At 43.7% G+C, this 14,387-nt stretch overlaps 1 protein-coding gene across 2 annotated transcripts in view; it reads right to left on the reverse strand.

The window, feature by feature from the left end:
* The window catches only part of LOC137619466 (zinc finger protein 501-like), a 572,135-nt gene extending 567,754 nt beyond the window's left edge, over positions 1-4,381 (reverse strand). For both annotated transcript variants that reach the window (XR_011039908.1, XM_068349521.1), the window contains exon 1: positions 4,116-4,381. The gene's annotated coding sequence lies outside the window, so the exon portion shown is untranslated. The remainder of the gene's footprint in view (positions 1-4,115) is intronic.
* Positions 4,382-14,387: the final 10,006 nt, after the last annotated feature.

A 14,387-nucleotide genomic window follows, 5' to 3' on the forward strand; every position in this document is an offset into this window, starting at 1 on the left:
AAAATCTATCTATTATTACGTTTTGGGTTAAATATGGATATTTCCATTGTTGATTATGCATTATTGATTAATTGAATTCAGTTTGGAAGGAATATATTGTCTTTAAAATGACATTATGCTGTTATATAAGCTTATAAAGAAGGTCTTTCAGTTGTCTCTTGCTTTGTGTGCATATGTGAAAATGAACACATAAAAGTACAAGATCTTTAGATAGTAATTTGTTCAATCAAATTTTAATTCCATTGCATCTTTAAGGTTAATTTACTGTGTATATTATATTTTCATTCTATGCCACGTGGCAGTTATGGAAACTGGTCTGCCACTTGTTTTACCAAACAAGAAAACAAAAAAAAACTTTAAATTATCTGATTTTGAAGGAAGGTCCGGCATTAAAAGTATAAAAACTGTAACTAAACTTTATTCATTTAGTGATTTTATAGAATTAATATTTAATACAAAATTATTTTAAACATTAAACAATAGATATATTCATGACTAATCTAGAAAAGGCAGAAGTTGCTAACAGTTTTTAAAAAATATATTTTTTTCCAGTTTCTATCCCAGAAATCCAGTATATTACGAATGCCAATGAAAGTAGACACAATTTCTATGTTATAAGTCGCAAATTTCATTCATCACATTGAACACGTCTTGCACAAAATACCTTTGCATAATTCACTAATTTGATATTTATTTTTAGCATAATTAGTTATGTTTTCTGTCAGTAGGTGTCCATACCATCGCAGTGTCTATGAATTTCTTAAATTAAAATCCTTAAATGGAAAATAAACATCTATAAGTCATAAAAGGAAATAAACAGCTCATATTTCAAAATATTTAAAATTAGTTTATATAAAACAATTGAATGAACTCTTTAGTTTTGTTTCCTTATTATAAAATCGTCTGCCAGCAGAAATCTAGATTTATTTAATGTTTTAAGTTATATGTATAACTTTTTAGTGTTGAATGTTCATTATTTATTAATTGTAATTAATTATAAGATAGTGTATTCCATTTATAGGACCAGAAAAGCAGTCCTTAAACAGAATAAGGAAAGGCTTCTCAATCAACTTTCTTGTTACTATTCATAACTAAGTTATAGAATATAGTTCCACTTTTACTGTACTGTCCATGGTGTATAAAAAAAATAGTTTTATTTCATAATTTACAAGAGCAAATCGTAGATACGAAAATATATCATATTTTTTCCTCGAGATTCTCGAAGTCACCAAGTCAGTGTTGCCAGATATGGGAATTTATCCCTAGATTTGGGGATTTTGGATGTCTGATGGAGATATTCTGTACCAATTTCTACGAAGAAACAAAGATGAGTAAACCTTTATATTGTTGCAATTAGTTTTATTGCACTTATATGAAGTACATAGAGTAATTTCTGTATTATTAAAGCCTACAGGATCGGAAGAAAATATATTTGTGGAAATTGGGGATTTTTTATCATGAGTTTTCGGGGATTTTTAGACTAGCCTATCTTGAGTCCTTGACATACTGCAGTGACTGCACCAACTTTGAAAGTCCACTCTTCTGGTCCTCCATACTAACCTTCAAAGATTAATCAAATGTAAGTTATTTCACATTTATTGATATATCACGTACACAACATCCTTTATGCTAAATGCTTTTTCTTTATGCAGTGATTATTAGGAAAGTGTGACCATGTCAAAACTTAGCTATGAAGCCACAAAGTTGTAAGTCATATGTAAAATGCTCTTATTTTACGAAAATTGCTTTAGATTTTGTGCCAAGGTGAGGTATAAACAAAGTGCCTCTCCAAAATTAACCTGATATTTATATTATGCAAGACATGTGGAAATATTAACCAAGTTTCTTGAAGATATAATTGTGCATGGTACCCCAAGATTTAGCGACCGTCCGTTGTATAATTTTTCATTAAAATTATTTTGTAGTTTTAACTTGTGTCCTGATATCTACCACCCTACGTATCCCAGTAGTAATGGTGTCCCAAATCAACAAGAAAACTTAAACACTAAATTATATATCTTGTTACTCTTAAAATATTTTATTTTTCCTTGTTTCCTTTCCTCGCTGGGCTGTTTTCCTTGTTGGATCCCCCTGGTATTGTAGCGTCCTGCTTTTCCAACTGGGGTTGTGGCTTGGCAAATAATAATGATATATACTTTGACGTATGTTTTAGAATGATTTACTGTTGATTTGTTCTCATTTATTTCTTTATTTTTTTCCTCACTGGGCCATTTTTCCCTATTTGAGCACTTGGGCTTATAGCATTTTGCTTTTCCAACCAGGGTTGTAGCTTGGCTAATAATAATAATAAGGTGAACCAACCCCTACTGAGTCCCGGCATCCAAGGTAGCTCTATTGAGAAACTTTTTCTTTACTCCAATTCAGAATGGTCTGCTTCGCTTGCGTAATATTTTAATGTTCATTTGTTCCGTGCAGCGTTACTTCGATGTACCATTGGCCAGGTAACGAGGCCCACTATTTAAGGCATTCAGGGTGTATGTATGATGACTGTCCTACCCCATAACTCCCTTGGGTAAAGTTGTATTGTATTACAGGGTGTGATTTTGAACAGAAAATATGTTTTCCTATAGTAAATGACGCGATTTAACCGAATTTGACCTTCATTTCAACCGCAAACAAACATATCAATCAATTCGACTAACTTTTAAGTTGCCGAGGTTGCTGTTTTTAGGGATGATATGAAGATGAAAACCGGTTAAATCATGTTATTTTCTACAGGAAAACATATTTTTCAATATTAATCTTACCCGATGATCATGTAGCTGTCAACTCTGTTGCCCGACAGAAATCTACGGTCGGGATACGCCAGCGATCGCTATACAGGTGGGGGTGTACACAACAGCGCCATCTGTGAGCAGGTACTCAAGTACTTCTTGTCAACAAGAACTCAATTTTTCCTCTGTCGTGCCACCGGCTAGACCTACTTGGATACGCTGTTGATTCTGGAGTTATTGTTCACGATTTGGTGATGTATTTGCTCTAGAGTTTAGCCTTCGCTATTCAGGAAGCTTTATCATTAGCTTAGCAAGCTTTTGGAATTAATTTGAATTAATTATGGTGACGAAGAGAGTATGGACTCTCTTTCACTTTTAAATGGCCGACCCTTCCCTTAGACGGAAGTGTTGGTGTCGAAGAGAGTATAGACTCTCTTTCACTTTTTATTTTATATCTCCGCCATTTATAGGCCTCTTCGATTAACTTTCCTTTTATTATAAACTTATAAAAATTAATTTTTATGTTTGTTTATATGCGACCTTGGTAAATTTTTAGTTTCAGCCAAATTTGGGAAAATGCAATAAAAATATATTTGTTGCATCAGAAATAGTGTGGTTTCAATGAATTTAACGTTTATTTTGACTGCAAACCAACCGATTTAGAGATTTACTATGTATACCCTAGTTCATCCCACCAATTATGGGGGACACCCTTTGGGAACCGGGGTTTTGGGTGGGGGAAGGGGGGGGAGGGTGTTGGGGCATTGAATGATATTTGCAATAAATGAATAATTAATGTTCCAGCACCCCTCCCCCATACCCCTAACTAGGCCTACCGGGGGGAGGGGGGTAGGGCCCCCCAGCAACCCCCCCTTTAAGCCACAGTAATTTTCAGGGCACCACAGAACCTAACAAACCCACCTAACCTAACCTAGGGGCCCTGTACCCCTACCGGGGGGGGGCTTCGCCCCCCCTGCGACCCCCCCTTATGGCCAAAGTAATTTTCAAGGCACCACAGAACCTAACAAACCCACCTAACCTAACCTAGGGGCCCTGTACCCCTACCGGGGGGGGGGGGGGGTTTCGCCCCCCCTGCGACCCCCCCTTAAGGCCACAGTAATTTTCAGGGCACCACAGAACCTAACAAACCCACCTAACCTAACCTAGGGGCCCTGTACCCCTACCGGGGGGGGCGAAGCCCCCCTGCAACCCCCCCCTTATGGCCACAGTAATTTTCAGGGCACCACAGAACCTAACAAACCCACCTAACCTAACCTAGGGGCCCTGTACCCCTACCGGGGGCCGCTTCGCCCCCCCTGCGACCCCCCCTTTAACCAGGGGTAAATTTGAATATATATATTTTGTTAAATCACTTCTTACCTTAAACGGAAGATGACGATGAAGATGTGGAAGGTTGTGGTTGACCCTCTTCTGAATCATCAAATACTGGAATACGTTCAGATTTGGTACAATACCACACATGTCTATCCTCACGAAAATGTAAAGGCGAATCACATTTACCACACTGGACACTTTAAGGTAATACGGAATGCTCCCTTAGAAAACGATTCACTACTTCAGGAGTTCCATTATAATTCCCATGAAATCGGCCGATCACATCAAAATAGGAATAACGACATATTTCACACAACCGTACCGGAGGATCCATGACAGTAAAATGACGTGTGATGAAAATATAGAAACCGGAACTTTTGAAAACCGAAAGCAAACGACAATCACGGGTTTCTCCCATAATGAAATAGGGAAAAAAAACAAAAGAGTATCGTTTACACTGTTATATTGCACGAAAAACAGATCCTTGAAACAAGACTGAGAGACCAATGAATCGTCCAATAATAACCCTTGAAAAGAACCCAGTAGTATTTTGATTGGAGGAGCGACATTAGTGGGAGGAGCAAATGCGCATTCAAGTAAATATTGTCACATTACGCAATGGGGTGGAGCCAAGTAAGATGAAAACAGACATACAAACGAACAAGAGCTACCTTGCGTACCCATGGAAAGATATACAATAAACTTAGAAAAAGTCAAGACCTTCAATTCCTGAAATATTTTTTTTCTCTGTAAGTATGCATTAGCGACAATAATGTATTGAGAAGAAGTGTTTTGTTATCACGTGCTTTACTAGGAAAATATATTAATATAATACATTTCCCAATTTGGTTGAATCCAAAACTTTACCGCGACCTTTCCTAATAGTAGGCGGTCCTTACTTGGAACCGAAGTTAATTAACATTGAGCTCGTCATATCGTTTTTCCTGTTAAGAATTTATGCTATTTTAATTTTAATGTTTTTGAAAGAATTTCTTTGATAGTCTCGTACTGTTTTCAAAGATGAACTAACGTTTAGTTTAGTCTCCGCAGTTGTGGACGTTCAGAACGTTCAACTTGCGCTCTATCGTTACGATAGAGAGAGAGTTTTTCACGGTTTCACTTTGCAGTAAGAGTAAACCGATTCTAGCGTTTCGTTCATTCTTTCTTAGCTTAAATGGTTTTAATTCTAATAAAGGAACTTTTTATTTGGGAAACCTTTCAGTTTTTTTCCTTTAACAAATAATATGTTTTAACGATATATAATTGGGCTCATCTCTCAGGTTCTAAGTCAAGAGAGAGAGAGAGAGAGAGATAGAGACGGAGGGAGAGAGAGGAGAATAAACGTTTCGTTCAAGCGGGTAACGTTGTTCTTGTTTTTTACTCTTCTCCCTAGTCGCTATAGGGGAAGAAGGTAAAACGTTTCTAGAGTTTTATTCTTGTTCCCAGGCTTTATGCGGTGAGAGATTTTAAACGTAGTTTACTTGATCTAGTGTTTAGTCTCTTTTCCAGCCACTGAATTCTTTATCTTTCATTATGTTTTTCTGTTACATTGTAAAACTGTTTTCGCAATTACTACCTTTTAATGAAGGATAGGATTGCGTGTTTCAGGTACAAATCATTTAAAGTTTCGAGTTCAGTGAAATAATTGCAAACAGAAAATCAAAAGTGATAAAGTGATATGCGCAAAGTGTTACAGTGTTGCGTTCGAGGGTTCGTCTGTTCGTGCCAGTTGTTCACCAGTCCGATACCTCTTACAAGCTCCCAAGCCCAGGGGAGAAGTAATGTCGAAGGACTTATGGGTTCCTCAGGCCTTGATCGACGAACAGACGTTTCCCTCCGTGGTTTCGGGTGTATCTACACACGTTGCCGACGTGATCACCCCACCCACACAAAGACGAGAGAGCCCATTTATTCCTCGTCTGCGGAAGAGGTTTCTCGCAGAAACCATGGACCAAATCTTGCAGCTTTTAAGTGCAAGTCGGTCCCTTCCGCGCAAGTCCAACGGCCTAGGTGTAGCCACTGGGTCAGTTCGGACTCGCTGCAGTACGACAACTGCACACCTCCCAAGAGAGGCTAGGTGGTACCGCAACAGGCAGTAACTCCGTCTGTTGCCGCACCAGCTGTTTTAGACCCTCAGTCACAACGGACAGTAGCTCAGTTTGTTGTTGTCTTTCATAGACCCTAGTGGTCCATGCTGCAGACTATACAGTCTCAACTTGCTCCTTCATGCAGGAGTATCATGCTGGAAGGTTGACAATGCAGCCTGTTAACCTACAACCCGCCGAGGTTGTGCGCTCAGCAGATACTGCGGCTGCCTGCTCCCACCCTCCACCTGTGAGAGCTCCACCACCGATGCGCAGTCCACCCTGCCAGACGCATGTTCTTGCTGCACCATCTGCTAACATGCGTGAGCTACGGCATCAGCAGTGGGAAGGTTCTGTAGAGCTGCCGGGTTCCAGCACTATGCGGCATTCTCCGCTGCCCATGCAGCATGCTCTGCATACCTTACAGCATGCTCTGCATACCGTACAGCATGCTCTGCATACCTTACAGCATGCTCTGCATATAGCATGCTCTGCATACCTTACAGCATGCTCTGCATACCTTTCAGCATGCTCTGCATATAGCATGCTCTGCATACCTTACAGCATGCTCTGCATACCTTACAGCATGCTCTGCTCCATACCGCATGCTCCTCAACCCACCGCAGCCCCTCCCACGCACCAGCACTCTGCTTTTGTTGTTGCCAGCTCCCACACTCCGACTGCGGAGAAGGTTGACGATGCATCCGTGGGCCTACACCTCCCACGGTTGTGCGCCCGGCATGGCTTCCTGCTCTCACACTCTTGTTGTGAGAGCTCCTCCACCCATGCACAGTCAACCCTGCCAGATGTATGATGACTCCCACACACAGAGCACTCCGTTGCCGTGCGGGAGCTACCACAAGCTGCCGTGTTTTGACACGGTGTGTCAGCCTCCGCAACACACTGTGGTTACCGCCACTCGCCAGCAGCAAACTAGTCAGGCAGGAGTTGAGGCTTCCCCACACAACTTTGGTTGTTGCCAACTCACAAACTGTCATACAGTTACATGACGTTGCCTTCTGGTCTGCTACTTATACACCAGTGCTGTATGTCCTCACGCTCCTGTTGTGGTTGACAGTTCAGTTTTTGACAGTTCACAGACTGTCAAGCAGTTTCATAACGTTGCCTTCTGGTCTGCTGCTTTTGCACCAGTGAAACCCTCACTGAGAGAACTTAGCTTTTCTCGGATATGGTTCCTGTAGATGAGAAAGTGCTGTTCTCCCTCCTTCTGATATTCCCTTGAGGACTCTGTTATTTGGAGAGGAGCCTTTAGCTGCTTAGCCTCCTATGGACTTTTATTTAAGCATAACATGCTTTCAGGGAGGGTAAATGGTTCCGCTTCAGTCGCTAACCCCGTCTGTTGCCACACCTGCTCCCATAGACCTTGGGCTTGGTTGCAAGACATGCAGTCCAAACTTAGTCCTTGATAGAGGATTTTTTTACGGACGCTGAGGTATCCTACTCACGTCCGCCAGTTGAGATGGTTCCTCCACCGGTGCGACCCAGTGGTTGTGGACGTTCAGTGTGTCACTGGGAAGACGTTCAACAACCAGCAGAGGTGTCTTGTTGTGACGCAGTGCGGCAACCTCAGCAACCCGATAAGGGGTTGTCTGTACTACCCAGACAGTCTAGACAGTTTCGGGTTGTCGCTGTTCTTCCTCGCTTCCCCATGGTTGACAGTTCACAGACTGTGCAGCAGTACCATGATCTTGTGTCCGGCTCCGTCACGCATCCACCAGTGCGACCGGATTCAGCGAGTCAGACGTTGCCCACTCCGTTGCCGTTTCCTCATCAGTTTCGGATGAGGAACCCTCTGATGAGGACATGGCTGAACAAGAAGATCAATCCCCAGCCCTGCTATCCATCCAGAAGATGCTGAAGAAGGAATACAGCCCTGTCAGGCTGTGGATGAGTCTGGTTAGGACACTGTCATCCGTGGTGCATTTGGTGTCACTTGGAAAACTACACCTCCGTCCTCTTCGGTTTTATCTAGCTCTTCACTGGAAAAGGACAAGACGCTAGAAGCGGTCTCGATCCCGGTTTCCGGAAGATAAGTCTGGTCTAACCTGAGGAAAGGACTTTATCAACCTTTTATAGGGTCTTCCCCTGACTGTTCAGACTCCCAACCACGTTCTCTTCTCAGACGCATCGGACGTAGGCTGGGGTGCGACCTTAGGCGGTAGGGAATGCTCGGGATTATGGAACTCGCGTCAAAGGACAATGCATTTTAACTGCAAGAAGCTTCTGGCAGTAAGTCTGACCTGGTAAAGTTTCAGGTCTCTCCTTCAAGACGAAGTCATGGAGGTCAACACGGACAACTCCCTGCTTTGATGTTCATCTCCTAGCAAGGAGGGACCTACTCTCTGACATGGTGCGAGTTCGCTAGTGACCTCCTCTCCTGTTCAACAGGTCTAGACTTTTCACTAGTAACAAATTTCTTCCAAGGCAACTTGAATGTCTTAGCAGTTTGTCTCAGTAGGAAGGGACAATAATTCCAACATATTGGACCCTCCACAGAGATGTATGCAAGAGACTTTGGGTCACCTGGGGCCATCCTCCATAGATCTCTTCGCAACCTCGATGTCCAAGAGGCTCTCAACAGCGTGAGCAGACAGAATGCCTAATGACATAATGCCTAAGGACAGAATGCCTAAGGACAAAATGCCTAATCCTTCAACACGGACAAAATGCCTAACAGACATAATGCCTAATGGACAAAATGCCTAACATACAAAATGGCTAATGGACAAAGCATCTAAAAAGGGATAAAAAAAAGAGAACTACCCTGCATTTCAGGCAAAATATAGTGTGTTTTTCGTAAGTTTGTGAAAAAGATCAGCCACATCCTCTGGAAGAACAAAACTTAATGCTTGTATTTGTTTGATTATGAAAGCATTGTAATAATTTGTGTACCAGCGCTGAAGACCAAGATTTTGTGCATTGACTGAAATGAAAGAAACAGCCATTAATTCAAGTATTTGGAAAACATTTCTTTAAACTTTTTATTGCTGCTTGTTCTTAATCAAGAGTCACAGACACTGGGAAAAGGCTCTACTCTTTGAGGAACTCGAATATTGTATCATAAGTTTTTTCATCTTTACTAGATGTAACATAGTATACTAATGGTAATGTTTTACTTTGAGAAACAACACAATGCAACGTATACAATTGTTTTCCGACTGGTACAGTTAAAAGTGCTATCACTTAACCACTTAATCACTTAATGACAAATCTTGTGTAGTGATTAATTACCGAAGATGTAGCTTCATCAGATTTACGAGTGCGGTCTTTCATATTTTCCATAACTTGCACTCATGCATGCTTCATCTGGTCAATGCGAATGATTGTTAGATTTTTTTTTTTCAATTAAATTATTACAAGTGATTATACTAGCACTACACAAAGCACGTTTTTCACACCTCCAATATGCACGTCCTTCTTTCCTCCTGTTAACGGTGTATGCCTTTCCTTCAAATATTAGTTTTTTCGTCCTTTGTTACTAGTGATGATTACCATTTTGGACTGGAGGGTTTTTACAAAAATTTAATGATTGATAAATAAATTTGATTGAGTAAAAATGTAAATATTTTAGCCTTTCGAATTGCAAAAAGAAAAGTAAAATGAACAACAGCTTGTTGGGTAGTTATATGGGTTTTTACTATAAGTTCTTTACTAATTTCGAATGATTTATTTAAAAATGCTAAATAAGATAATTTTGTCTGGAAGGCATTTTGCCCATTAGGCATTTTGAATATTAGGCATTTTGCCCATTAGGCATTTTGTATATTAGGCATTTTTTGGGCTCAAGCCATGGCGTCCTGATGGAAGGTTCCTGTTTGGTAGCTTCCTTGGGTATAAGACTACTAAGATATTCCCAGAGAATTTAACCACAGGTTATCACAGAATTCTAACTTCTGGAGCGAGTATCTCAAAGGTTTCCCTTTAAGACATCGTAATACAACAGGGGACACGCATGTCTGGTCGTGCCACATAGCTATCTCCACCCCGAACAGAGTTAACGCTTCGGTGTGTAAGGGCTGAGAATAGCTGGGAGCCGTTCCACAGCTAATCTCACTCGTGGCTACTACTGATACTCGAGACGTAAACAAACGGACGCCATTGCTCTAATGACGTCACGCGCGTCTTTATCCTTTGTTTAGTAGCTGCCCTACTGAGACGGATTTTCCCTTGTGTGAACTTTATCGTTTTGCATCTTCGCTATGTCGTTACCTTCAGCCTCGCCTTCTTCTGGAAAGTTGAGTACAAGGTTCCAGTATTGTTTAATTAAGCTCTGGCCGTAAAGTAAATATTATTTTGCGAAATAATTGATGTTTTGTGGCAGAGCTGTGCCTCTACCGGACCCGCCATTTTATGGCGTCGTTGTTGTTTTGCATGTCTTATTTAGTTAGCCACAACAACGCTTCCGGCCTTATATACTAATCGAATACATTAGTTTATTTAGTCTTCATAGCTAGGAACTTTTATATCGTGTTTAGACGCTTTTTATCGGTCATCGATTGACCTCATACCAGTCGGCTACTATAGCCCCCAGGCCAGGAGCCTATATACAAGTGTTCATGCATGATTTATCAGTGATCCTAGACTAAGTTATGAAGATAGTGGCATTATTATTTTACAATACTTTTGACTAGTGATGCAAATGTTTTCGCCTTCAGGGACCATATAGGGGATAGGCTAGTCAGTGATTCTTACTAGCCTAACCTAACCTTAGGACCCCTATATGCTTCCTTCATCCCCTGCCTTGGCATTCCCTCTAATTAGCCTTGATCCCTTTTCTGAGTAAAGGGATTTATTGTCTAATAGAGTATTATATCGCCTCTCAGTCCTCCCTAAAGGAATGAACCCCCTTTAGGATTGCGTCTGAGAGTGAGGTTAGGCTAGCCTACCTCTATGGCTAGGATAGTCTGCGACTTTCCTGCGATAGCGATACGTCTTCTTCCTTGCCTAGTTCAGGACTTTTAGCCCTGATCTAGGTCGGGTTAGGAAGGTTTCTCTGTTCCATGCTGAAACTGTACTCTTGCACCGTTTTAGCCGATCAGCCTAATCTTAGGTTAGGGAGTGTCCTCCCTTCCCTTTGTGGCCGCTCTGGTACAGAAACCCTTCCTGGGAAGACCCCTCTCTTCTCCCTCCCCACCTATCTCTTGTATAGCCTAGCCTATGCTTAGGTTAGTTTATACTCATCTGTCCCCTGTCCTACAACTCCTCCTTAGGGTGGATGAGTAGGGCTACCCGAGCTTCCTTGTGCAGTCCGCTCTGGTACATATACCTTCATAGTGTCCTATAAGGTTAGTTCCTAGTGTAGCTCTGCATAAGGGAGTCTCCCCCCCCCCATCTTGGGTGTTCCCTAGTCCTCCCTTGGGCTACCTGCTCCCGGTCCCTAGTGACCCCTGCATATGGATGATAGAGCCTGTCTCTATCATGGGTACACCCCCTCAGGGAGGGGGAGGGATGTCTGGAACCCTGAAGGTACTTCCTGCATCCTTCCCCCCCTCCCCCTGTCTCTCTATCTATCCGGGTGCCGGTCTCTTGCCGCCTCTTATGCCGGCAATACCTGCCTCTTGGTGACTTCCCTACCCTTGCCGCCAGCCCCCCGTGTTCCGAGGGACTGCCGGCTGCCGCCGGCTACTACCGGCGGCTCTCCTACTCCTATCTAATCGTCCGCTTGCCGGTCGATCTCCGGAGTGCCGGCATATACTGCCGGCAACCCGATACTACCTGTACCATCCTTACCCCAGTCACCAATCCGGCATCCTCCGGCTGCCGGAGCTGCCGCTCCCTGCCGGCGTGCCGCCGTTGTGCCGGCGGCCGCCATCCTGGTATCTAACTGACTTTTGAAAATTGTCTGTTCTAATGCCAGAATCTATGCTGGAGCGAGCTCCGGCGTGCCGGCGGCTTGCCGGATACCCCGGAGGCGTCAAGAATACTTGCACCCCCTCTCTGTAGCTATCATAAGACTAAGATAGCCCTACCTGGCAAATAGATAAGCTGCTTTGCTTCTAAGATCAGTACCTAGTACTGCTCTATTAGTGATCATGCTGTCTCTTTGCATTCTTCTATTTCCAGCATGCTATGTGCATCTTAGCACGGCTGGTTGCCAGAAGCAGTTACCCTTAATGAGACCTTCTGGCTCTTATCTGGGAACCGAATGAATTCGATCCCAACCTTGTCCTTGGCTTTCCATGGAGTTCCAATATAATGGGAATCCTAAGAAACTATATCCAATGATCTCGGTCATTTGGATTATCCCAGGACCAAGCCTATGGTAACCAGCCGGGCGAGATGCATGGAGCGTGTTCTCCTTTACTGTTTCACTCTCTATGCATCACACCTTCTGTAAGTTAAAATTAATGATTAATATTAACTTAAATTAAGAGCCATTCCTATGACTCCCCCATACTCATTTTCTCTTTCTTCCACAAGAGGAGCAGATGAAGTGCGATTTCGCATACTGTGCCGTGAAACGCTCCCAGTTTTACGGACATACGGCGTGCAGGACTCACGCCCCTTGCTCAGACAAGAAAGGGGATTGGAAGTTCTGGAATCCACTGGAATGTACGGTCTGCCAGGCCTACCTAGTTGAGGCCTTCCATAACCCTCCCTCAGCGGAGGTTAGAGACATTGCTCGTGAGAAACTGCGCAAGTGGGTGCGTGGTTTTCAGAGGAATGCCACTGGACCGTACCTGGCCACCGAAGAACTGAGGTCCCTGCTGTTCCCTAAGGCCTCCCCTGATTCAGTGGTTCCAAAGGAAGCAATCCCCACTGTCCAAATTACGGTGGAACCTGATGTGGTCATGGCTCAGTCCATGCACGAGTGTCGCCTAGATTCCGAAGAGGATGAACAGATCTCTGACGTCTCGGAAGACACGGAGAAGACGCTTATGGCTCAAGGAGCCGAAGAGGACGAAGACAAGGTGGAATACACCGAGTCGGAGATTGGAGCTACTCCCTCGTCCATCCCTCCGCCTACTCCTACACCGACGGATGTGTCCATTCCGTCTACCTCCTCGACCCCGGATCCTTCCTCTTCTACACAAGAACTGATCCGACTGATTAGAGCTGTCATGGACGACAGACTGAAGGAGAACCAGGAGTCCATCAGGTCTATGATTGGATCCAGAGAACCGAAGAAGATCTCGGTTAAGGATCTCCCAGCTTGCTCTCATGCCAACCCGTGGAGGTATGCAGAGCATATGGTTATTGCGACCGGCAGGATCTTTGTTAGTGACAAAATCGGCACGGTCCCGTTGGAAGATGTGGAATTCTTCCCAAGCTTCGAGGCCTACCCGGACTGTTACGTCCGGCTTCGTTCTGAACCTGCCTCGAAGGAGGAGACCGAACCTAAGGAAGAGATAGTGTTCGATCTCGCAAAGGCCCAGGCTATGCTAGCCTCCGCATTTAAGAGCAGGGGCTTTACCTGCTCTAAGCTTCCTGCCTTGAGCAAGAAGCATCCTACTTATGTCGCTCCCGACACTGCGATTCTTCCATTTTTGGAAAAGGCCTTGGCTGCATGCCTTAAAGCGGCGGAAGAAGGGAAACCCTGCCCTGCACTGGAGGAGTGCAGACCCTTCTCCATCGTAACGCCCCCTGACACTAGACAATGGAAAGATGTCCAACATACTTTCGTTGTGGGTAGGCTCGATCCTGACGTTGCCGGACGTCAGTTTAATGAAGACCTCCCTAAGCTCAATGATCACCTCCTTCGCCGGGAACAAGACACGAAGGAGAGGCTTGCAGCGTCTCTTTCTCATCAAGTCCAACTTGAAGTTATGGCCTGTGACACAGCAGTACCCGATCACTACATGGTACTGGCCAAATCCCACTTACTCACGGTAATGAAGGACTTGTACCATTTCATAAAGGCTCGTAGAGCCTGTCGTGAATTCGTGTTTGTCGGTGCCACCGTGAAACACGAACCCCGGAGGCTGATTTCCTCCAACATCTGGGGAAAGCACCTGTTTCCTTCGGACCTTGTCAAGGAAATAACGGACAGAGCCGCCACGGAGAATAGGAACCTTCTCCACAAGTGGGGCATGTCCAGGAAAAGGAAAACCTCTCAGGACGATGGACCTCAGCCTAAGAGGAAACCTCAGAAACCGAAACCCCAGCAACGTCAACAAAGACGTCAGTTTCCGGGACCCGCTACCTCCCAAGTGGTTGCCCAACCACAACAGACCTTTCAATTGGTCCCCCAACCGGTGTTGTCACAGTCACC

The sequence above is a fragment of the Palaemon carinicauda genome, chromosome 26, assembly GCF_036898095.1.
Source record: "Palaemon carinicauda isolate YSFRI2023 chromosome 26, ASM3689809v2, whole genome shotgun sequence".
In the NCBI taxonomy this organism is placed as follows: domain Eukaryota; kingdom Metazoa; phylum Arthropoda; class Malacostraca; order Decapoda; family Palaemonidae; genus Palaemon; species Palaemon carinicauda.